The sequence below is a fragment of the Trichosurus vulpecula genome, chromosome 2 (assembly GCF_011100635.1).
Source record: "Trichosurus vulpecula isolate mTriVul1 chromosome 2, mTriVul1.pri, whole genome shotgun sequence".
Taxonomy (NCBI): Eukaryota; Metazoa; Chordata; class Mammalia; order Diprotodontia; family Phalangeridae; genus Trichosurus; species Trichosurus vulpecula.
Window position 1 is genome coordinate 839,403 of NC_050574.1, and position 25,663 is coordinate 865,065.

A 25,663-nucleotide genomic window follows, 5' to 3' on the forward strand; every position below is an offset into this window, starting at 1 on the left:
CTGTATTCAAACTCCATAGTTCTCCCTGTGGACATGGATGGTGTTTCCATCATGAGTCTTTCGGAGTTGTCTTAGGTCCTTGCATTGTTGAGAAGAGCCAAGTCTATCAAAAGCACATCGCCAGGTGGTACTCCTCACAAAAATAATGGCACCAACCAACAGGACACTAGTAACTGCTGAATCAGAGGCCAATTTTGTCATCTCTAGAAAGTGTCTTTGACAGATTGGTTGGCTAGTCCAACCCTCCCCTCCCCTATTTTTACAGCTGAGGAAATGGGCAGGAGCTAAACCTATGATCTCTGGCTCCGTCATGGAATCCTCTTCCATCACTCGAGAGCCCACTATTTCAGAGAAGTGCTACATCTAGGTAGTCAGCACCTGAATCAAACTCAGGGTCTTTCAAACTTATGTGGAACTCTATCTCTGACCTCTGCTCAGAAAAGAAAGGGAGGGAGGGAGAGAGAAGGGGGGGGGCGGAGAGAGAGAGAGAGATACAGACAGACAGAGAGAGATTGGGGAGAGAGACAGACACACAGAGACAGAGACACACACAGAGATAGAGGAACAGAAAGAGAGAATGGGAGGAAGAGAAGAGAAGAGGTGGGGGGTGGGGAGAAGAGTGACAAGGGGGGGGGTGTCCTGTGAGGCATCTACTTTGTGTCAGGCACTGTGTTGAGCACTTTATAAATACTTAGTCTCTCAATGAATCCTCACAACAGTGCTGGGAATATTACATATTGATATTATGATATTAATAAATGATATTACATATTGATATTATTAATTATATTACATAGTGGTGATATGATATTTTACAGTTTGACTTGTATAGGGTCACCCAGTTAGGAAGCGTCTGAGGTCAGATTTGAACTTGGGTCTTCCTGACTGCAGGCCCACTTTATCCATGGCATCCCTAGCTGCAGAAAGGCAAAAGAGAGCAACCACTCCTAGTGGGGGAAGAAGGAGAGAGAAATCCCACCCTGTCTTGGCTGCACTTTGGTTGGGACATTGTGGGAGAATGGAAGGGTTCAATCACTTCCCAGCTCAGTTGTATAGACTATGGAGGGAAGAGACCACCAAGGAAGGGTGGTGGGGTTGGTGGGAGCAGCTTACCTCCTCCTACCTCCACTGCTGGTCCCTTAAATGGTACTGAAACCATCCTCCAGATTTAGTTGACTTCATGGCCTGATCCTTTCTCTTATGCTTGGCTGGCAGAGCATGACGGGCAAACTGCAAGGCAGGGGCACTGAGCTCAGCTGAGTCAGCCAAGGTGTCCTTGTTACAGACCCTTCCCCTGATTTGGCTAAGAATGTCTCTTGTTCCGTCAGCATTTACTTGTGTGCCTGCCAGGGTGTTAGGCATTGATGAAAATGCCCAGAGCCCACACTCTCCCTCCCACCAGAAGCTTAGCCTTGGCTCTGCCTGGATTTGGGCCAAGAAGACACTCTCTGACTATGTCTTCACCACTGTCATCCTCCTTTCTTCCTCTTTCCCATTCTCTTTTATGTGCTGTCTTCCTCCATTGGAATAGAAGCCCTCTGAGGGCAGGAACTATGTTACTTGTTTTTCTATCTTTGATGTATAGCAAGGGCTTAATAAATGCTCAACCTGTCTTATTTCTCTCTCTCTCTGTCTCTCTCTCTCTCTCTCTCTCTCTCTCTCTCTCTCTCTCTCTCACACACACACACACACACACACACACACACACACACACACAGCTTGGTAGAGCAGTAGATAAAGTACTGGGCCTGGAGTTCAAACCTAAGTTCAGCTCTGGCCTCAGACACTCACTAGCTTAGCTGTGTGACCCTGGACAAGTCATTTAACCTCTCTGGGACTCAGTGTTTTCAAAAATGGGGATAATAATAGCCCTGACCTTCCAGGTTAGTTGTGAGGATCAAATGCTTAGCACATAGGAGGTGCTACATAAATGTTAGCTTCCATTATTATTACCATCTGCCTGCTTCCTTATCTGTATCTATCTACATATATATGTGCCTTTCATCTATCTGTATCTATGTACAATCTTCCTATCCACCTTTCATCCATCTGCCTACCTATATCATCTACTTTTCTGCCCATCCGCCTTTCTGCCTACACGTCTATCTCTAATAAATCACACTACTTTCTTAATGAAAAAGTGCGAATAGAATAGGAAGGATTTTCCAAAAGCAGCCTTGGAAACCACAATCACATAATTAACTAAAAATTATAAAGGATGCAAACTTCCATCGTGTTGGATTTGTTTGGTCATTTGACCTAGTAGCATAAAATCCAGCTTCTGGAAGGCTCACTCCCCTTACAATGAAGTGTCTTCCTTGAACGTGGTGAGATCATGTAGGACTCCAGGATAGATGTGCACCAGGCACAGCCAAATGAATCTCATTTTCATCCTTGATAGGACAGTTAGGCTGGCAGTAGTGGGTGGAGATGCCTGGACTTAAGTGTTGTTTGTCCTTTGTTCTTGAAGAGGACCCTGGCATCAAGGAAGTGATGCCATGGCATGCAGATGAATTGGATTTAATTGAGGGAGGGCCGTGCCAAGTCACCAGCTTCACTTTCTTCTCTGGAGCTATCCCTCTGGAGCCATCTGGCTCCAGGGGCAGGATATAGATTAACATGACTGGAGATGGCCCAGGATGCAGAGGGAGACCTTGGCCTTTGAAATACTTGGTCAAACCCATCATTCTGTCTCTGTGAATAAGACAGAGATGTGGCTAGAACCAAAGAGCAATCATAGATGGTTCTCCTTCATCCTTCGGGCCCCATATTTTTGTCACTGACTTGGATGCAAGCATAGGATGAAGGGATCTTATGGACCCTCACTTGTAGCTGAGAGGGTTTCTCTGCAGGGGTGCTCCATTTGGATGTGAACTTGGTGGGACAAATGCTATGGAGAACCTGTGTCAAGTCTGAGCACAATCTCCCAGAGACTGAGCTGAAGAAGGGAGGGAAGAAGCCCTGTGCTAAGTGCTTTACAATTATTATCTCATTTGAGCTTCACAACATCCCTGGGAGGTCAGTGCTGTTGTTATCCCCGTTTTAAAGAGGAGGAAACTGAGGCAAACAAGAGTTTAAGTGATTTGCCCAGATTCATCTGGCTAGTAAGTGGCTGAGGCTGTCTTCCTGACTCCAAGCCTAGCACCACCTGATTCATGGGTATAGGGGAGAGTGTCACCAAGGTATTGATGGAAAATGTTTATGCATCTGTCCTTGCCATAACTTAGAAGTAAATATCTCTTTGTAAAAGCTAATAGATGAAATTAGGGTGATAGTCACTGGTGACTGGGCTGGCTGGGTCAATGGAAATCCCAGAGTGGTTAGCTTGAGTTGCCCTTTCTTCATCTGGCCTCTTCCTCTAGTGCCTTGTCCCACTTTGGATGGACATTGCCATGTGGTATTGGGAGCCTGATAGCCCTGGTCCAGGCTTTTGAGGGAAGAGAATTTCTTGGGATTAGTTGAGTGAGAATTGAGCTGTTCGCCTAGGAAGACAGCCCCAAGGCCCCCCGTTGGGCTTTGGGGGCCCCCTTCCTACCACCACCCTGCTGGCTGCCAGCTGGAGATCCTAGCAGCTTGGAATGGCTGGGCCTCATTTGGGTGGCCAGTTCCCCAGGGCAGCTGGCCTGATTTCCCTTCCTCTGATTCCCCCAGGACTCCAGCTGGCTGGGGTTCTGTCCTCTTCCTTTAGGCCTCCCCTCAGCCCACCCCATGTTTCCCACATGTCTGTGACTAAGCCATGAAAGTGGGCACCTCCTGCCTTTTTGCATTTATCAGTCACTTTGTTAAAGATTTTTTAAAAATAAAAATACAGTTTTCTTAAAAACTTCCCCCCGAATAGAGAAAAGCTTTTCACAAGCTGGCCTCATCCTTCCTTTCCAGACTCATTACACATAGCTACCCTTCACACACAATTATGGTTCAGCCAAATCAGCCTTTTTGATGTTCCTCCAATTCACTGCTCCATCCCTCCCTTCCCCTATCTGCAGTACCCCGCCCCCCACAGGGAGCTCTCCCCTCCAATCCCAAGCTCAGGTTGCCACTGAGGTGCTCTCTGTCATGCTGACCGGTTGTAGCTGTGGCACCCTCTGTGGTGCTGACTGCACATGTTTCCACTGGGGTCTGCTGGCTTCCTTAGGTTTAGGGGGGCAATGTAATGCCCTGCAGATGGCTCTGGAAAGGGACTACTATGCCTTCCACCTGCAAAGAGGGGCTCCAGGGCAAACAATGGCAGCTGGAGAAAGGCTTTACAGCCATGACCAGGGAGATGGAAACATCCTTTCCCCCCTCCACCTAGTACCTACTCAGTCTTAGGAGAGGGCAGGAGTCGGGCTCTCTGGGGTCCTGTCCGGCTTCATTTCATTAGGTTACCAATTAGGTGACCTAAATGACCAATGCTGACACTTGGCATCCTCCCCAGTGCCCCGGGACCCCACTGTTAGAGACACTTCCCAGTCAAGCTCTAAGACAAAGAGGCCCAAAGAAATCCCAAAATATTTTCACAGCGCATCAGGGAGGAATTACAAAGAACTGGAAACAACCCAGGCAATCCTCAAGTGGGGAAAAGCTGAACAGACTGGGCCATCCAGGGAATGGACAGGACTGTGGTCCAAGAGACAAAGCAGGAAATCCTATCAACAAAATGCGTACAGCACCTAAATAAGCCCCAAGGAAGTGGAGCCACAGAAGCTTGAGTGAGTGGGAGAGAGTGAGCTAAGAGAAAGCACCTCCCTCCTGAGTCTTCGGAGGGGTCCTCGCACACACTTGCAGTCCCGCTTCAGGTGTGTGCTTCAGGAGCCACAGGATGGCTCGATTTCTTCCTTTTTAAAAATGTATCATGAGGCAGGGCCTGATGGGAAAGGAAGAATGGAGGGGAATGTTGGATTTAGAAATTATGCTGTTTTTAAAAAGGGCAGCAGCAATTTAATATTTGTAAAAATCTGGGCAGACATCAGCAGTCAAATTCAAACAAAAGGCCTTGGCTGTTGATGATTGAAGCCCCGGGTACCGCAGGCTTCCTTTCTCCCCAGTTTCCTGGTTAGCCCTTGACACAAGATCAGGGGCATTTCAGAGCATGCTCATCTGCTAGCTGGGTCTCCAGCATTTCATTGGAGCCACTAGGCCTCATTCTGCACCCTTAAAACCACCTTTTGGGGAGGCAGCCGGGAACAACAGACAGCAGGCCTGGGAAGACTCCAGAAGATAGTAATGACACCTATTATGTGCCAGGCCCTGTGCTGAGCCCTTTATGTAACTTTTCTCAGCCAATCTTCACAACTGCTCTGGGAGGCAGGTGTTGTTATTACCGCTACTTTACAAACAAGGAAACTGAGGTAGAGAGCAGTTACAGACTTGTCCAAAGTCACCTAGCTAGGAAATGTCTTTGGCTATATTTGAACTCAGGCTACTGTGCCTTACAGCAAGTGCTATACAAACCTTAAGCCACCATTACAATGTCAGTGTAGTGGCTGCTACTATGCTCGGGGGATACTGAGAGAAAGACCCTGGGAGGTGACGGAGGATAGGCCACAGACAGAAGAAAGGTGGGTGGCTCAATTTCCCAGAAAGGGAAGGCAGGTTCCACAAATGCTTCGCCCTGTGCCTCACTTGAGATGGAGGGGAAAGTTAGAAGCTGTGCCCAAGGGTGTGGCCAGCAGATACTCCAGAAGGGACCCGGGAGCCTAGCCCCGTTTCCCCAAGGACAGAGGCCCCCTGCTAGGCCCATGCTGCCCTCAGTCTGATGCCTAGTCCCAGGGAGGGCAGGGACCCACGTGGCCAGATGTACCCTAGTCAGATGTCCCCATTTGGAGCCCTGGGTGCACTGCCCCCACATCTAAGAGAGACTGTGGCCAGAGGGCAAGTTGATGGAGGAAGGGGCTGGAGAACATGACATACAAGTGTGGGTCAAACAAACAGAACATCTACCCAGAAAAGAGAATACTAGGCAGTGGGGGATATCATAGCAGTCTTCTCAAAGGTGAAGGCCTGTTATCTGGATGACAGAAGAACCAGGAGCAAGAAGGGGGAGACCTGGGACAGTTGGGAGGGCCCTCTGGAGGGGGTGAGTTCCCCCTACATTGAAGTACTAAAATATGAAGCTGAGGTGAATGGATAGAGCTGGTCATCTCCATCCCCAAGGGCTGGATTACCTGGATTCTGAGTTTTCTTCTGAGAACCTGTGACTCCCCAGGGTGACCAGAAGATGGCTCTTCTGGCCAAGGCCAAGCTCTTTACAGGTCCAGGAGATCCCATTCTACCTTTAGGCCCCCATGGTCCCCATCTCTCCCCAGCATTTGCCCTACAAGAACACTCATGTCTCCCCCAAACCCTGGCCCATCAATCTTCCCCTCCTTTCCTCTTGTGCTCTCCTTGGCTCTGCCAGCATCTCCAGGGAGACCTGGGGAAAGGGTCTCCCCCTCCCTGCCTGTAAAATGAGGGAGCCGCTTCCCATCCATTGGTGCTAGGAAGGCATCATCAGGGCACTGGCCTCAGGAGTGGGTCACGTGGCTTTTGTTGTGAGCATAGAGCCCTGAAAGCTGGCTGGCTGAAGTTCTTCCCACACCAGATACAGGTATAGGGCTTCTCCCCTGTGTGTGTCCTCTGGTGGACAGCCAGGTGGGAGATATGCCAGAAGCCCTTTCCACAGCAGAAGCATTTGTAGGGTCTCTCCCCAGTGCGGATTCTCTGGTGTCTCTTCAGACTGGAGTTCTGACTGAAGCCCTTCCCACAAAAGGCACAGCTTCTCCCCAGTGTAGGTGACCTGATGCATGGCCAGGGGGGAGATCCAGCAGAAGTCCTTCCCACAGCTGGGACACTGGTAGCACTTATTCCCTGGGGGTACAAAGAGGCTGGGCTTCTTGTCCTCAGAGCTACCCCCTGGGGACCCTGGAGGGATAAGGAAAGCTACCTGGCATGGGCTTGCATCCCTCCCCCTGGCTTCCACTTCACAGTATGCCCAGGGCACAGAGCGGCCTCCCCTCATCTCTCCCTCCCTCGAATCTCCCCTGGACTCCTCTTCAGAAGTGCATTGGCAGGCGCCCTCTAAAGCCTCACTTCCAGGGCTTGTCTTTGGAGGACTCTTTTTTGGACTCTCCCATCTCCTGGAGGAAGAAGACCCCAGGTGAGAGGTGTGGACAGGAGGACCCTGAGCTTGGCCTTGGTCCTCACTCACTCCATAGTCTCTGCTGTCTTGAGGGGTCCTCTCCTGATCTCTGGGGTCCTACAGACTCCAAACTGGAGAATCCTGAGCTGCCATGAGGGGGCCACTAGATGGGGGACCCCCAGTATCACCAAGGTACCTAACTATGGACAAGTTGCTCCCTCTCAGGACCCTCCTCCAAAACAGGGCAAATAACAGTGTTCCCTTGGGCAGTATATTCAGCTGCTGTCAAAAGTGTTATAAGGCTGAGCCCAATAGCCTGGTCCAGTCCCCCTGGGCACCTTCCTCAGTCACTGCCAGAGAGGTGAGAGGTATGGGGGGGTGGAGTATCTCCTAGGCCCCCACTCTTGCACCCTGGGGAATCTGGTCAGAAGTTGGTGGGCACTAGCAGGAGGGAGGAGGGAGGAGACAATACCTGATAGGCTCCTCACCTGGGCAGGCTCCTTCCAGGGTCTCTGGTCCCCAAAGCTCTGCCCCTGCTCCGTCAGGGTGATCAGCTCAGGTTTGGGAAAAAGAATTCCTACAAACCAGGGGGAAGGAAGGGATGAGGCCTGCCTCCCTAGTCCCCAGCCCCAGCCCAGGTCCCACCTCCTCTCCGGGGCCCCAGTCAGGGCATAAGGGCCCTCTCTTGGTCAGGCCCCCCAAGTCCTGACCCAGGGAAATCATTTCCATAGTTCTCCCACATGATGTCCCAGTAGCATTCCTTCTGCATGGGATCCAGATGTTTCCACTGCTCCTGGAAGACAAGCACAGAAGCCGTGACCTGCCACTACCAGGCAGCACCTCTTTGTTGAGAAAAACCCCCTCCACGCAAGACATGCCTGAAGACAACTCACATGGCCCCAAGCCCTCAGGCTAGCCTCATGATGCCTCCAGCATCATCACCCATGGACCTCAGCCATGGTCTGCCCCTAGCTGAGGGCAGAGGGCAAAGGCACCACCCAACCTCTCCCAGTGTGGCCTACACTGGCATCTTGTTGGCCATAAACCAGCTCTGGCATAGTGTGGGCCACATTTATACCCATGCCGACTCTGGCATCGTGCTGGCTGCCACATTAATATGCATGCCAGCTTTGGCATCGTGCTGGCTGATGCATTTATGTACATGCCAGATCTGGCATCACACTGGCCCCTGTGTTTATGCCCATACCAGCTCTGGCATCGTGTTGGCTGCCATATTTATATATATGCAGAATCACGCTGGCTGCATGTTTGTTTGTACTGAGGGTAGAGGACAAGTGCATCGCCTTGGCCACCATGGCTGTTTGTACTAAATACTCGGGTCATGAGAATCCCAAGCGCTTTTTCACAAAAAGTGTGCCCCTCAGTTCTCCCCACATCAGATATTACTGAGCTCTGCCAGCCCCTGCTCCATTGCTGCTCCACAGTGGACTCAGCCTGAGCCTCCTTTCTGTACCGGGTGGCACCCAGGTGGCTTCTTGTAGCCCCCAGGAGGGAAGAGAATGTAGGAAGAGAGGAATGTGAGAGAACACCAAGGGGCTCATGTCTGTGAGGAGGGAGAAGGATGTTGGGCCCCCTCTGCCCAGCTGGAGTCTCTGAATGAGTTGAGGGAAGGTCATCCTACCTGGGATGAGAGAAGGGGCATGGCAGCCCCTACTCCCAGCATGCCCTGCTCCCTGGGGCTGCCCTCCTCAGGATGGGCCAGGACCCCTGGGGAAGGGGATGAAGTTGCTTAGCTGGCAGGCCCCTGGGTACATACATCAGTGAAGCTCCCAGGCCTCTGCCCTCACCGCTCTCCTGCGGGCTTTTGGGCTCCTTTGGATGCTGTGATTCAGTGACTCCTGGGATGAAGGTTGTGGTCCCTGGGACTGGATTTGGAGGGCTGGGATCTCTGTGCTCTTCATGAGCACCTCTTGTCCCAGTGCCTGCAGAGTGACCTAGAGACCAAACCCAGTCTTGTCACTACAAAGTTCAGGCAGTGACAGAAGCTGCCCTTGGCTGTGCTTTCCCCTCCCCTGCCCCTGCTTCCCTCCTCACCCATCTCATTAGTGTCTCTGAATCTTGAAGCAGGCTCTCCACCAGGCTCACAACCTCCTCACTGGTTTCAGGACATTGCTGTCACACCCAGGCCTAGATCTCTGGCAAGCAGGATGTTCAGGAACTGCTCCAGCATCAGCAGCTCCAGAATCAGGTCATTGGTGAGGCTCTGGGGGCGCAGCTCCCACCAGTACAGCTCATGGAGCCAGCCCAGGACCTCGCAGGGGCTGGCCACTTCCTGATAGCAAAAAGTCTGGAAGTGCAGGCAGGGTGTTTCAGGGTGCTGGCTGTTTCTGCTCAGGATGGAATCTCCATCTTACCCACAGAAGGGCCTTCCTGCTCTGGTATTGGGGGGATCCATAGGTCCAGGGCTGCAGGCATCATCTGGCCCTGGGCTGCTTCATCCTGAGAATGAGTGAAAGGAAGTCCTGTTTCAGAAATGCTCTGGGATGGAAGAGCCCTTTTCAGCAGCCTCTGCTTACATACCTCTAGGCAGGCAGCCCTGCAGCTCATTACACTTTGGAGCAGCTCTCCTTGGTGGGCTACAGGAAGCCTGGCCTGACCTGGCTTCTGAGGAGCAGTCCTTCCACTGTTCTTTGCCCTAAGCTGGAGTTCTTCCCTTGGGGCCATGGAGATCTTTGTTTATATAAATAAGAAACATTATTCTGAGAGGGGGGTCCATGAGCATCATGAGCCTGACAGCTCAAGTGGGTCCATGACACATAAGAGGCTAAGAACCACACTTTCCCCTAGCCCTTTCTGCTGTCCTGGAGACATAAAGTGACAGTTCCCTGTCCTTCCTTAGATATTAGAGGTGAGGGCTCCCAGGGCTGGACACAGAAATCTTGCCCCTGCCCCAGGATTCAAGGAATCAGCCCTGCTTCTCCCCTCTCAGTCCCGCCCCATCCTGGGCAGGCACCTGGCAATGATCAGGTCTCAAACCTTGCTTTGCTTCAGGCTTTGATGCTGTGAAATGGGCTCAGCCTCGGCCCTGACTCCTACTGTTACCTCCACAAAGCTCTGGCTCAGGAGACCAGCCAGCTTTGTTCGGGCATTCGCACTCAGTTCATTTGTTGGGGGGGGGGCAGGGAAGGAAGGGGGAGGGGGAAGAAGCAGAGGCAAAGCAAGGCCTTCTGAGAGATGTAGTCCACACAGAGTAGCTGTATCTCTCCTCCACCATTGCCATGGCAACCAGAACCGGGACTCCATCTCCCAGAGGGTGGAAGGGTCCAGAGTCTGCAGGGAAGTACCCTAGGGCTTCTGTGCTGCCCTGCTGGGCTGGAATGTGGTCTCCTTGCAGACTTTGAACTCCCTCCCCCCAAGTTCAGGGTCCCATGTGGAGCAGCCCCTGAGTAAATAACCCTGAACAAGAATTAGGACCTCAAGGAGGCCATTCATCCATGCACTTAATCTGAGAGAGAAATCTTTCTGCTCTTGTAGGCTCTGGCTATACTAGTTTTAAAGACAGATTCCTCATCCTATGCTTTCCCTAAGGGCTCTCTAGGTAAACTGAGTCAGATGACAGATTCAACTGCATTGGGAGGATTCACAATGGGCTGATTGAGGGGGAAGGGGTAGGTGGGATTCTTCTTTGAATAATTTCCTGACTTGGGTTCTCCTTGGGCTTCTATCTGGGGAAGGTCAGCCTTCCCTGAACACTCTTCTACATGACACCTACACAAAAATTGACATAAAAACCTCACAACCAAACACAGAAAAGCAAAAATAGTAAATGCATCCTTTTCAGACCATAATGCAATAAAAATTACATTCAGTAATTGTAATGGCAAGCAAAGTGGTACTTTTTCTTGTCTTTTGTTTTGGAGTGCCTCTCAGCACTAAGGCAATCAAGTGCAATTGAGTCTTGCCTTTCTTTCAATCAAGAGTCTTTGATTGAATCAAGAGTCTTTGATGACCTGCTTAAGTCACAAGAAAGCCCCAGGCCTACACCCTTTACTTGCTAAGTGCTAAACCCCAGGCCTACGCCCTTTCACTGATTGGGTGTGGAGCCCTCAGGGCCCTAAAAAGTGTATATATACTCTGACGTTAGCATTTTGCTTTGGGGACTTACTCATGAGAAAAGTGTTCATGTGATTTGGCTAGACAAGACTCTGGGTAGCCGTTAAGGAGTCCCCTCCGTCCCCCCTCTTTGAAAAACCCAGATGTTGGTGCTTCTCTCTCTGGTAACTATGTATGTAATGTCTTGGTCAGACAGCTAGAAGCCCTGTTGATTTGTAAACACAAATGTAAACCATTGCTCTGTTTATATAATTCCTGCTTGTAATTTCTTTTTTTTTCTTTTTTTTAAAATTTTTTTAAATATATTTAGTTTTCAGCATTGATTTCCACAAAAGTTTGAATTACAAATTTTTCCCCATTTCTACCCTCCCCCCACTCCAAGATGGCGTATATTCTGGTTGCCCCGTTCCCCAGTCAGCCCTCCCATCTGTCACCCCACTCCCCTCCCATCCCCCTTTCCCTTCTTCTCTTGTAGGGCAAGATAAATTTCTATGCCACATTGCCTGTGTATCTTATTTCCTAGTTGCATGCAAAAACTTTTTTGTTGTTGTTGTTGTTTTTGAACATCTGTTTTTAAAACTTTGAGTTCCAAATTCTCTCCCCTCTTCCCTCCCCACCTACTCTTCCTAAGAAGGCAAGCAATTCAACATAGGCCACATGCGTATCATTGTGAAAAACCCTTCCACAATACTCATGTTGTGAAAGATTAACTATGTTTTGCTCCTTCCTAACCTATCCCCCTTTATTGAATTTTCTCCCTTGACCCTGTGCCTTTTCGAAAGTGTTTGTTTTTGATTACCTCCTCCCCCTGTCTGCCCTCCCTTCTATCATCCCCCCTTTTTTATCTTCTTCCTCCTTCTTTCCTGTGGGGTAAGATACCCAATTGAGTGTGTATGGTATTCCCTCCTCAGGTCAAATCCAATGATTTACTCATTCCTCCTCACCTGCCCCCTCTTCCCTTCCTACCAAACCACTTTTTCTTGCCACTTTTATACGAGATAATTTACCCCATTCTATCTCTCCCTTTCTCCCTCTCTCAATATATTCCTCTCTTATCCCTTAAATTGATTTTATTTTTTTAGATATCCCTTCATATTCAACTCGCCCTGTGCCCTTTGTATGTATGTGTATATATATATATACCTACATATATACATATGTATACATATGTATATATACATATGTATGTATATATACCTACATATATACATACATAGACACACACATATGTATAGATATGTATACACACACACACACACACACACATATATATATGCATATTCCTTTCAGCTACTGTGATATTGAGGTCTCATGAATCATACACATCATCTTTCCATGTAGGAATGTAAACAAAACAGTTTAACTTTAGAAATGCCCTTGCAATTTCTTTTTCTTGTTTACCTTTTCATGCTTCTCTTGATTGTTGTGTTTGAAAGTCAAATTTTCTATTCAGCTCTGGTCTTTTCACTGAGAAAGCTTGAAAGTCCTCTATTTTATTGAAAATCCATATTTTGCCTTGGAGCATGATACTCAGTTTTGCTGGGTAGCTGATTCTTGGTTTTAATCCTAGCTCCATTGACCTCCGGAATATCGTATTCCAAGCCCTTTGGTCCTTTAATGTGGAAGCTGCCAGATCCTGTGTTATCCTGATTGTTTTTCCACAATATTCAAATTGTTTCTTTCTGGCTGCTTGCAGTATTTTCTCCTTGACCTGGGAGCTATGGAATTTGGCGACAATGTTCCTAGGAGTTTTCTTTTTGGGATCTATTTGAGGAAGTGATCTGTGGATTCTTTTAATTTCTATTTTACCCTCTGGCTCTAGAATATCAGGGCAGTTCTTGATAATTTCTTGAAAGATCATATCTAGGCTCTTTTTTTGATCATGGCTTTCAGGTAGTCCAATAATTTTTAAATTATCTCTCCTGGATCTATTTTCTAGGTCAGTGGTTTTTCCAATGAGATATTTGATATTGTCTTCCATTTTTTCATTCCTTTGATTCTGTTTTATAATATCTTGATTTCTCATCAAGTCACTAGCTACCACTTGCTCCAATCTAATTTTTAAGGTAGTATTTTCTTCAGTGATCTTTTGGACCTCCTTTTCCATTTGGCTAATTCTGCCTTTCAAGGCATTCCTCTCCTCATTGGCTTTTTGGAGCTCTTTTGACATTTGAGTTAGTCTATTTTTTAAAGTGTCGTTTTCTTCAATATTTTTTTCATTATTTTTTTGGGTCTCCTTTAGCAAGTCATTGACTTGTTTTTCATGGTTTTTTTGCATCATTCTCATTTCTTGTTCCAATTTTTCCTCTACTTCTCTAACTTGCCTTTCCAACTCCTTTTTGAGCTCTTCCATGGCCTGAGACCTGTTCGTGTTTTTCTTGGAGGTTTTTGGTGTGGACTCTTGCACTTTGTTGACTTCTTCAGGCCAGATGTTTTGGTCTTCTTTGTCACCAAAGAAAGATTCCAAAGTCTGAGACTGAAACTGGGTGCGTTTTTGCTGCCTGGCCGTGTTGCCAGCCAACTTACTTGACCCTTGAGTTTTTCGTTGGTGTATGACTGCTTGTAGAGCAAAGAATACTTTGTTCCAAGCTTGAGGGGATGCGCTGTTGATTTCAGAGCTATTTCTACATAGCCAGCTCTGCCACCCCAGCACTCCTCCTTCCTCAAGAACCACCAACCTGGACCTGACAATCTTCAGCAGGCTCTTCACTCCTGCTCTGACCTGTCACTTAATTCCTCCCACCACGTGGGCTGGTGGCCGAACAGTGAACTCTGTCCCCCGCAGTTTTTCCCACTAACCTTCTCTGTTGTCTTTGGTGTTTGTGGGTTGAGAAGTCTGGTAACTGCCACAGCTCACTGATTCAGGGTGCTAGGGCCTGTTCTGCCTGGCTCCTGGTCTGGCTGGTCCTGCTGCCTCCCACGCTGAGCTCCGCTCCCCTCCACTCTGTGCGCGATAGACCTGATCCAGAGACCATCCAGGCTGTCCTGGGCTGGATCCCTGCTTCCCCCTGCTATTTTGTGGGTTCTGCAGTTCTAGAATTTGTTCAGAGGCATTTTTTATAGGTTTTTGGAGGGACGTGGTGAGGAGCTCATGCAAGTCCCTGCTTTCCAGCCGCCATCTTGGCTCCACCCCCGGAAGTCACTACTCCCTGCTTGTAATTTCTGTTTGTGTTTTCTCTAAAGTTCAAGGTGCAGACTTCTTCCTGTGAACTACATGAATGATATATGCATGTTTAATTAAAGTGAGATTGTAAACCCCTTAAAGTTGCTTTCCTTAGAAAAGTAGATTAAAGAACCCATGCTAGCAGACCTCCTGTGTGCTGGTGTAATTGGCTTTACATCTCCACAGCAGCTGCTAGCAACATTGTTGTTACAATAATGGATAATGGAGAGATTAAAAATTAATTTTAAATTGAATAATCTAATCTTAAAAAACAAGTGGGTCAAAGAACAAATCATAGAAACAATCGATAATTTCATTAAAGAAAATGCAAACAATGAGACAACATACCAAAATTTATGAGATGCAGCTAAATCAGTACTTAGGGGAATTTTTATATCTCTAACTGCTTACATCAATAAAAAGAGAACAAACAGATCAATGAATTAGGCATGCAACTAGAAGAAACTAGAAAAAGAACAAATTAAAAGTCCCCAAATAAACACCAACTTGGAAAACCTGAAAATCAAAGGAGACATTAATAAAATCGAAAGTAAGAAAACCATTGTACTAATAAATAAAACAAGAAACTGGTTTTATAAAAAAGAAAACAATAAAATAGACCATTGGTTAATTTGATTTAGAAAAGGAAAGAAGAAAATCAAATTACGAGTATCAAAAATGAAAGGGGTAAACTAATCACTAATGAAGAGGAAATTAAAACAATTGTTAGGAGATATTTTGCCCAATTATATGCTGATAAATTTGACAATCTAAATGAAATGAATGAATGTCTACAAAAATATAAATTACTTAGATTAACAAAAAAAGAAATAAAATAAGTAACCCAATCTTAAAAAGGAATTGAACAAGCCATCAATGAATTTCTAAGAAAAAATCCCCAGGACAGATGAATTCATAAGTGAATTCTACCAAATATTTAAAGAACAATTAAATGCTATATAAACTTTTTGGAAAAATAGGCTCAGAAGGATACAACATGAATATGGTGGTGATACCCAAACCAGGAAAAGCCAAAACAGAGAAAGAAAACTATAGACCAGTTTCCCTAATGCATAATGATGAAAAATTTTTATTGTTTCTTTAAAAAAAACTTTTTATTTAGTATTTCATTTTTTTCTCAGTTACATGTAGATACAATTTTTAACATTCGTTTGTAAAACTTTGAGTTCCATATTCTCTTCCTTCCTCTCTCCACAACCCCTCCCCATCTAGAAGGCAAGTTATTCTATATAGATTAGACATGTGTAGTCATGCAAAACATTTCCATAATAGGTCTGTTGTGAAAGAAAACATAGACCAAAAAAAGAAAAAAACTCAAGAAAAATAAAGTTGTTGTTTTTTTAAGTATGCTTTAATCTGTATTCAGACACTATCAGTTTTTTCTCTAGGGATGGGTAGCATTTTTCATCGTAAGTCCTTCCAAGTTATCTTTTGTATTGCTTTACTTTGCACACAGTACATTGCACTTTGCATCAGCTCATGCAAGTCTCTTCCAGGCTTTTCCAAGACCATCCCACTCATCATTTCCCATAACACAATAGTATTCCATTACATTCATATACCACAACTTATTTACCCATTCCCCAATTGATGGTCATCCCTTTGATTTCCGATTCTTTGACACAAGAAAAGAGCTGCTATAAATATTTTGTACAGATAGGTCCTTTTCCTTTTTGTTTTTTTTTAATCTCTTTTGGTATACAGACCTAATAGTGGTATTGTTAGATCAAAGGGTATGGATGGTTTTATAGCCCTTTGGGCAAACTAACAAATTGCTCTACAGAATGGTTGAATCAGTTCATAACTCCACCAACAGTGCATTAATGCCCCATTTTTCCCACATCCCCTCCACCATTTGTCATTTACCTTTTCTGTCCTATTAGCCAATCTATTAGGTATGAGGTAGAATTGGTTTTAGTATTGTTTTAATTTGCATTTCTCCAATCAATAGTGAGTTAGAGCATGTTTTTCATATGGCTGTAGATAGTTACTTCATTTGAAAACTGTTCATTTATTTTGATCATTTATCAATTTGGGAATGGCTCTTGTTTTTATAAATTTGACTCAGTTCTCTATATGTTTGAGAAACGAGGCCTTTATCAGAGAAATGATTCATGTTTTTCACAGTTACTATTGCTGACTGTATTTCTCTCCATCCTATTCCCCTGTTTATTCTATTCTCTCTCTCCTTTCACCCTGCCCCTCCTCAAAAGTGTTTTGCTTCTGAATACCCCCTCCCCTAATCTGCCCTCCTTTCTATCACCGCCACCCCCATCCTCTTATTTCCTTCCCCTCTTACACTGGAGGTTAAGATAGATTTCCATATCCAATTATGTATGCATGTTATTCCCTCTTTGAGCCAATTCTGATGAAAATAAGGCTGACTCACTCCCCCCTCAACTCCCCCCTCTTCCCCTCCACTGTACAAGATTTTTCTTAGCTTTTATGTGAGTCAATTTACCCCATTCTACCTCTCCCTTTCTCTTTCTCCCTGTACATTCCTCTCTCACCCCTTAATTTTATTTTTTAGATATCATCCCTTCATATTCAACTCATGCCTGTGCCCTCTGTCTACATATACTCCTTCTAACTATCCTAATAATGACAAAGGTCTTACAAGTTACAAATAACATCTTCCCATGTAGGAATGTAAACAGTTTAACCTTATTAGGTCCCTTATGACTTCCTTTTTCTGTTTACTTTTTTATGCTATTCTTGAGTCTTGTATCTGAAAGTCAAATTTTCTATTCCACTCTGGTCTTTTCATCAATAATACTTGAAAGTCCTCTATTTAATTGAAAATCCATTTTTTCCCCTGAAGTATTATACTCAGTTTTGCTGGGTAGGTGATTCTTGGTTTTAATTCTAGCTTCTTTGACTTCTGGAATATCATATTTCAAGCTCTTTGATCCCTTAATGTAGAAGCTGCTAGAACTTGTGTTATCCTGATTGTGTTTCCACAATACTGCAGTTATTTCTTTCTGGTTGTTTGCAATATTTTTTTCTTGATGTGGGAACTCTGAAATTTGGCTACAATATTCATAGTTTTTCTTTTGGGATCTTTTTCAAGAAGTGATTGGTGGATTCTTTCAATTTCTATTTTATCCTCTGTTCTAGAATATCAAGGCAGTTTTCCTTGACAATTTCTTGAAAGATGATGTCTAGGCTTTTTATTTTTGATCCTGGCTTCCAGGTAGTCCAATAATTTTTAAATTGTCTCTGCTGGATCTGTTTTCAAGGCTGGTGGTTTTTCCAGTGAGATACTTCACACTGTCTTCTATTTTTTTCCTTCTTTTGGTTCTGTTTTATAATATCTTGATTTCTCATAAAGTCATTAGCTTCCATTTGCTCCATTCTAATTTTTAAGGAATTATTTTCTTCAGTGAGCTTTTGGACCTCCTTTTCCATTTGGCCAATTCAGTTTTTAAAGGCATTCTTCTCCTCATTGGCTTTTTGGATCTTTTTTGTCATTTGGGTTAGTCTATTTTTAAGGTGTCATTTTCTTCAGTATTTTTTTGAATCTTCTTTAGCAAGCTGTTGACTCATTTTTCATGATTTTCTTGCATCCCTTTCATTTCTTTTCCCAATTTTTCCTCTACTTCTCTTACTTGCTTTTCCAAATCCTTTTTGAGCTCTTCCATGGCCTGTGACTGATTCACATTTTTCTTGGAGACTTTTAATGTAGGATCTTTGATTTTGTTGACTTCTTCTGGCTGTATCTTTGGATCTTCTTTGTCACCAAAGTAAGATTCTATAGTCTGAGGTTTTTTATGCTGTCTGCTCATTTTCCCAGTCAATTACTTGACTTCTGAGCTCTTTGTCAAGGTAGGACTCTGCTTCCAGAGTGGAGAGTGCTCTGTTCCAAGCCTCTGGGGTTGTGCACAGCTGTTTTCTGAGCTACTTCTGAGCACCTATAAATTTTCAGTTCTTCTGAGGTGGTATGATCCAAGGAGAGGTTTTACTCCTTTTCTGGCCTGTGCTCTGGTCTGTGAGTGACCTCAAGCACTCTTTTCTGCCTTGGGACTGCTAGTAGGACTCCCTCTCCATAGCCACCACAAGCTCCACCACACCAGCACTCCTCTTCCACCCCAGGACCACCATCCAGGACTGTGACCCAGATCCAAGCAGGGCAAAGCAAGAGAATCCTCCCTCAGTGCCAGCAAAAAGATCCTTGCACTCCCCCTCTGATCATCTGCTTGATTCCTCCCAGGCCCACAGACAGCTGATCAGAGGGGGAGTGCAGAGATCTCTTTGCTGGCACTGAGGGAGGACTCTCCCTCTGCCCCAGGGCTAAGGCCCAGTCACATCCAGGGACTATCCAGGCGATCTTGGACTGGAGACTTGTTTCACTCTGTTGTTTTGTGGGTTCTGAAGCTCTAGAAGTTTGTTTAGAGCCATTTTTACAGGTGTTTGGAGGGATTTGGGGGAGACCTCAAGCAAGTCTCTGCTTTTACTCTGCCATCTTGGTTCTACCCCCCTGCTTTTCTTTTCTTCAACAGCTGTAACTAGATTTCTTGCTAAACTTTTGAATTTGCCCTAAGTTGTTATTCAACATAAGACATTGGCTTTGCTGATCTCTAGGGAGAAGACATGCAAAATTGAGAGATGGAATTGTAATAAAGATAATTGGCCATTGACTTTGTCTTAGCTGTTAAAAAAACCCCACTGAGCCAGGAGAACGTTGTGCACAGCCACAGATATATGGATTCCGTAAGGACCGACCCTGACATACTTCTCTCTTCTTAGCAACCTAAGGTGCAAGGACAACTCCAGGGGACTCACGATGGAGAATGCTATCTTCATCCAGAGAAAGAACTGTGAAGTTTGAATACAGATCGAGGCGCACTACATGCTTGCCTTTTTTGCTTCTCTTTTGTTTTTGTTTTTGGGTTGGTTTTTTTTTTTTGGTTCTGTTTCTTCTTTCTCATGATTCATTCCATTGGCTTATAATTCTTCTCCACAACTGGACTAGTGCATAAATTAATTCAGTGCGAAGTTATACATGATAGTTATATGAGATTCCATGCCGTCTTGGGGAGGGAGGGGGAGGGAGGGAAGAAAATCTGGAACTCAAAACTATGTAGAACTGTGTGTGGTAAACTAAAAATAAATAAATAAATTTTAAAAACCCACTGTTTTTAGTATTTGTATTAATATTTGCAAAGGGAAACATTTTCTACAGAAGATTAATTAATTTCAAGAAAAATATCTTGAGTTTTAAAAATAAATCTCTTTCCAGAAGAGGAGACAATTGATTTTGTAAGCTGTCACAACTCTCCCAACATTTGGGGAAGTGAGTCTTTTTGTTAAGACATTTGAAACTAGCAAGCAGCCATTGTTTCCAAAGAACACAGCCTTCGTGTTCACTCACATTTCTTTGACTTCATTTTGAAATGGCAGAAATCATTGACCATTGAAGCATAAACAGAATCTACAAACTGGAAATGTGTTTCAACTGTCTCGTCATCAAAGTCCCTTCTCAATCCTTCCCTCATGAGAGAAAGCATTACTTGAGTGATGGAGAATGGAACCATTTTTATGTCAACTCCATGACCCCTGTTACTTTAGGAGGTGCCAGATTTTGAGGGTCATCTATATGGAAAGTTGTCAAGGGAGCCAGCTTTGACTCAACTAACCCAATGGCAATCTGTCAGCAGCCAGACCCCTCCTTGTATGAAAATCCCTAGCTCTTCCTCCATTAAGACTATGGGAATCCTGGTCATTGATGGTACTACTAGAGTTGGAAGAAGCTAGAAAACTTAATTGTGGTGAACAGTTGGTACTTTCTGGGTCTTCCTTCAGAAGGCCACACATTTTAGATAACATTTTTGTCTTCCTTTTGGGCCCGGATTGCCCCTCCTGAGGAGAAAGCTGTCCCAGGAGCAGACTGTAGAACAATAATGGCCCTTGATTGTCTTACTGGAGTTGGAGGAAGCTAGAAAACTTCTTTTTGTGGGTAATTGGCACTCTATGGGTCCTCAAGGCCAGGGACATTTTGTGAACTATTCTTGTCTTCCCTTTGGGGCCCGGACCACCCCTCCTGAAGAGAAAACTGTATAACAATAGTAGCCCTTGATGCTAGAGTTGGAAGAAGCTAGAAAAGCTTGTGGTCAAGCCTCCCTTTTGCTCTGTACTAGACCCTACATTATAATGAACGTTCCCATCAGCGCTCCCCATCCTGACAACCTGCCAGGGGGCAGAGTATGGCAAGGCTGCCCCCTCCCCTCCCTTCCATCATTCTATTTGACCCAGAAAAAACTTCTATCAGCCTATTTACGGAAGCCTTTCTTCCATATTAAGGTAAGCCCCATCCAGAGAGGACTATGGCTTTGACTAGACTGAAAATCTGTGATGCTGCAGTTGTTTAATAAAATTGTTAGAGTGCTTAATCTTAATTAAAAAGCCTTCTTTTCCAAATAAAGTGCTTTCTAAAACTATTTCCAGTTTGGGGGGTTGTTCTGAACTACTAACATTCACACACATGCACACAACACAACACACATATACATGCACAAACACACAGTACCATGACCATCATCAGAATGATCCCCTAAAGGCCCCAAGGCTCTGAAGTCCCAGGCTTTGTGCAGCCTCCCCACATAGAGCAGCCCCCGCCCCAGATCTCGGGGATCTTCTCCATGTAGTGAGGTTGGAGGATGTCAAGGTCAGTTATAGGGCGTCTCCAGATGAAAAGCAGTGGTGATGGGCGGGAGGAGCATCAGGGTCGTGGTGCTGAGAAAAGCAAGATCTTGGAGCACGTAGGTAGCGTGCCAAGGTTGGCAAAGAGCTTTACCAGTATTGGCTCCTTTATCTCCATGCAAACCTGGGAGGGAAGTTCCATTGTTATCCCCATTTTAGAGTTGAGGAAACTGAGGCTAAGAAAGATAAAGTGAATTGCCCTGGATCAAACATCCAGTAAGTTCCCAAGACAGGATTCAAACACAGGCCCTACTGACTCCAAGCGCAGCACTCTGGACACTGCCTGGTACTTCTGGTACAGTGATGTGTGCTCATTTCAGGGTCATATCTAATAAGAAGGTCACAGTGCTAAGAAGTCATGGTGCCCTCCCAGACGACTTGGACCAGGACCTGATTGGCTGTGAAAATTGGCCACATCCTGCCATCTCTGTGGTGTTCTTGGCCTGCCAGCCAGAACTGGCCTCTCCCTAAAAGTCTCTTCAGGGAAGTGAAGTTAAATCTTGGCCCCTTGATAGGCCTTTGCTGAGGTTCTGTCCTTTTCTATGAGAGCCAGCAAGGATTTTTCCTCACCTTCATCCAGACTCAGGGTTGCCACCATATTGGCCAAGGGATCCCCTTTCCTCCAAGCTGATTCACGTGGACCATACTTATCCAGAGACTATCTCACCTACTTCATGTCCTTAGAAAGCTGGGTACATCCACCACAATTCTAACCAATGAGGACCCAAGGCTTCCTGGGATGTCTTTGCCCAGACTGTGGAGCCCTAGGAGGGGCAGGTAGCTGGAGGCCTGGCTGGCTCCAGAGAGGGGATGAAATAAAGAAGGCCAGAGAGGATCAAAAAGCAGCCTGTGAGATCCAAGGAAGTGCTGAACTGGACAGCCTTCCCTCCTTTCCTAGGCAGCAGGTGGTACAGTAATTAGGGCACAGGGCCTGGGGTCAGGAAGGCCTGAGTTCAAATCCAGCCTCAGATACTTACTAGCTGTGTGACCCTGGGCAAGTCACTTCACCTCTGCCTCAGTTTCCTCAACTGTAAAATGGGGCCTTAACAGCACCTGCCATGCAGGGTCCTTATAAGGATCAAATGAGATAATACTTGTCAAAAAAGGAGGGAAGCACTTAGGATGGTGCCTGGCACACTGTCGGTGCTAGATAAACGCTTCTTCCTTTCTCCTTCCTAGGCACTTAGTTGTCCTAGAACCTGCTTCTGGCAGGTCAGGCATCTGACCCTGGTCACCAAGAACATGAGAATGTAACTGTTGCTTCAGGAGCCTGTTAAAGCTGTGGTCTGAGATCCCCCATTCATTCTTGGGTTGGCAGGAAATAGCTTGATTACCACCGGATGCTGGACTGATGGAGACATGTGGGAGGACAACACCTCCCTGCGAATATTGGAAGAGAGCAACCATGGCCCTTTTTTACGTGCTTTCTCTAAACATTTCTTTCATCCAGGCCTCACGTCTCATTGACTTTCACCATGCTGGTTGCTCTTGGCTGGAGCATCTCCAATGTACATGTGTCTCTCCCAAGCATGGTGTCTAGAGTTGAATATGGTAAGACACATGGGGTCTGGCCAGGGCAGAGGACAACAGAACCATCCCCACCCCATTTCCTGAAGACCTTGCCCTGTGAGGTCAGCCCAAGTTTGCATCAGCGTTTCCGGCTGCCCTAGCACACAACTGTCTCACATTAAAGCTAGAAGTCAGTCTACTAGGACCTCCAGACATTTTTTCAGATGACCTGTTATTCAGATATCCTTACCTTATGCTTTTAAAATTAATTTTTTGAACTTCCATGTTTTAGCCAATGGAAATGTTTTTGAATTATAAATCTGTCATCCATGGTATTAATTATCCCCTGTCACCTCCAAATCGTCTGACCTGTCATTGATAATATTTATTGTTTTCCCACTAAGATGTCATGTCCCTGGGGGCAAGGGCTCAATATTTCAGTGATCCATTCACTTAAAAGCATAAATGGCCTGGAATTCCATACTTGAGAACTACTTGAGAAAGCTGTACCACCTCTGACAGAGACAAGCCTTGACCAGTATCTTATGCCACGATCCACAATAAGTTCAAAACACGCATTTGACCCAAATACTAAAGATCATACTATCTTTTTAATAGGAAGAGAGATCGCAGTCATTTTAAAGCCTCCAATAAGGGAAGAATTCTTAACCAAACAAGGCAACAAAATAAAATCGATCACTTCGATTGCATGAAATTGAAAAGTTTCTGTAGAAGCATAATGTATGCAGAAAGGATAAGGGGGGAAGCATCGTGGGGTCCCACTCCAGGTACTTTCCCCTCTGCCTGCGAGGCAGAGTTCCAAAGATCCCCGTCCAGAGCGAATTTAGGGTTAGGGTTAGGCTTTGACCGACGGAAGACGAGAAACAGAAGATTGCCTTTGGCCAGCAGAGGGCGCCAAATTCAAACAATACTCGGCTGAAATAGCCTTAAACCTGACAAGATCCCGGCGAGGCGCGGCGGGGCGCGAGCTGGACTGATCACGCGAGCCCTCCTCGTCCCCTGGAATGCCACAAGAAGAGTGAAGAATTCCACCCTTGGCTTCCTCTCGGGAGGGGAGGTTCGGGAAAGTTGCAAGGCATTCAGTTCCTTCTCCCCACCTCTCACCCTCCTTCACCTAACTGGAAAGCCTCCCTCCTCTAACTGGAGAAGGCAGCAAACTGGTGAAGCGAGTTAGAAGAAAGCACAGCGCACCTGCGAGCAGGAGACCTTAGGTCACTGCTGTGTGACCTCGTTACCTCCTCCCACTGAACCTCAGGTCCCTCACCCTAAAACTCGATCTAACAGGCTGAGATTCTGCGGGTGAGTCAGGGTCCGGGAAATAAAGGGAAGCCGAAAGGAGGAGAGGAAAAGGGCGGGGGGAGGAAGTCCTTTCTGGAAGGATGAAGGAAATCTCTGGGGCGATCGGGATCGTGGACATCAGGGCACACAGCTGCCCCGCATCCATCCGTCAACTTTGTCACGGAAAACGCTCTGACTCGGGGAGGTGAAGGGAAGAGAGGTTGGGGAAGGGGGCAGGGGAGAGAAGGAAGGACATTCGATACAGGGGGCTACGGGAACATTGAAGCTGCCCGAACTCTTCCTGCGTGATAAACTGGCTGCATCTGCATCCCACACACATCAGTCCATACGCACGAGTTTACAGCAGCCCCGGGGACATCAAAGTCACTGCTCCCACGCGTGGCTTCCAAGTCGAGCTCCATTCCTGCTCGGGCCCAGGAACCTTCTCGCAGACCATCTCCCGGGACGACGGGGCTCGACCTTGTAAAGTTGGACATGGGGCTGGGATTATTACAATTGTGCAGATGGGGGGAGGGGTGATGCCCCGAGACCCAGGCCTAACCTCCAATGAGGGGCGCCAGGAGCAGGAGCCAGTTAGAGGTTCGCAGGGACTTATCTCCCACTCTACAGTAAGCCTGAACTTGGGGTTCGAGACCCACCCCTCCCTTGCCCCAGGGATCCAAGGAGGGCTATCCAGGGGTCCATGAACCTGGATGGAGGGCGGGGGTGGGGAGTCACGTCTTTACTTCCGTGTAATTAGTTTTCTTTGTAATTCTCTGAATTTTATTGATGAGTTTAAAAGCATTATTCCCCAAACGGGTCCCCAGTGGTCATCAGACAGCCGAAGGGCTCCAGGACATAAACACGCTTAAGCACCCTATATACAGAGGTTCCCTCCTATCCCTATCCTCTACCTCGTGGGTAAGAAAAGTCCAAGATCCTCGGGATTTCAAGGCAGAGGATGATCACAGGATTCGGCCACAGACTGGGAAGTTCTCGGCTTTAGGAGAAAGCGTGGGTTTCTTTTTCCTAGAATAGGAACCTTCCCTGACCAGACCAGATAGTAACCAGTGACGTTTCAGTATCTCGAGTTCTCATTGGCTGAGGCGGGACGAAGCCTAGCTCAAACCAATGTTCTGTGAAATTAGGGACGCCTCCTTCCTCCGTTCCTGGTCAGCTCTGCCTCTTTGTAAAGCCAAAGAAAGGGGAGAAACCTGGGGCCTCGTTCCCTTTTCTCCGACTTGCTGTGTGGCAGGCGACTCAGGCCATCTCAGGCCCAGGTTTTCTCATCCGTCCTGAATGTATTTTGATACATTATAACACATTGTAAGATACATTTTGATACGTTGGAATTCCATTTTTTCTGTATACACGTATGAAGACATTGTCATCCTCAAAAATGATATCTAAATTCCCTCCATCTCTCTCCTTTGCTCTGCTGGCCCCATTTCCAAGGGTAGATGCCAACTATTTCCAGAGCCTTCATGCTACACCTAGGGCTTTGCCCAAGGTGGGCACTTGGGGTGAGACAGGCTGCTGACCTCCTGCCAGTAATCTCCCTGCCTAGAGCCTCACCACCCTCCCATCTACTTCCTAGGACATCTGGGTGTGAGGACTAGAGCAGCCTCCCTGACACAGCTCAGTGAAAAAGCCCCAGGGAAGCTCCAAGCTTCTGACAGGGAAGTGGAGACACCCTGTCAGTGTGAGACCAGCAGGAACCGCCCAAAGCTCCTTTTCTGCCAACAGGGACTGTGAATACCCACTGGCCTGCAATGACCCAGGAGTCTTTCCTTACCCCA

General features: G+C 46.3%; 1 long non-coding RNA gene across 1 annotated transcript; it reads right to left on the reverse strand.

Moving 5' to 3' along the window:
- Window positions 1-23,157: 23,157 nt before the first annotated feature.
- Window positions 23,158-24,895, reverse strand: LOC118835923. The gene is made up of 2 exons (XR_005009536.1): window positions 24,779-24,895; window positions 23,158-24,344 (listed from the first exon to the last, which is right to left on the reverse strand). It is a non-coding gene; the product is annotated as an uncharacterized LOC118835923 (long non-coding RNA).
- Window positions 24,896-25,663: the final 768 nt, after the last annotated feature.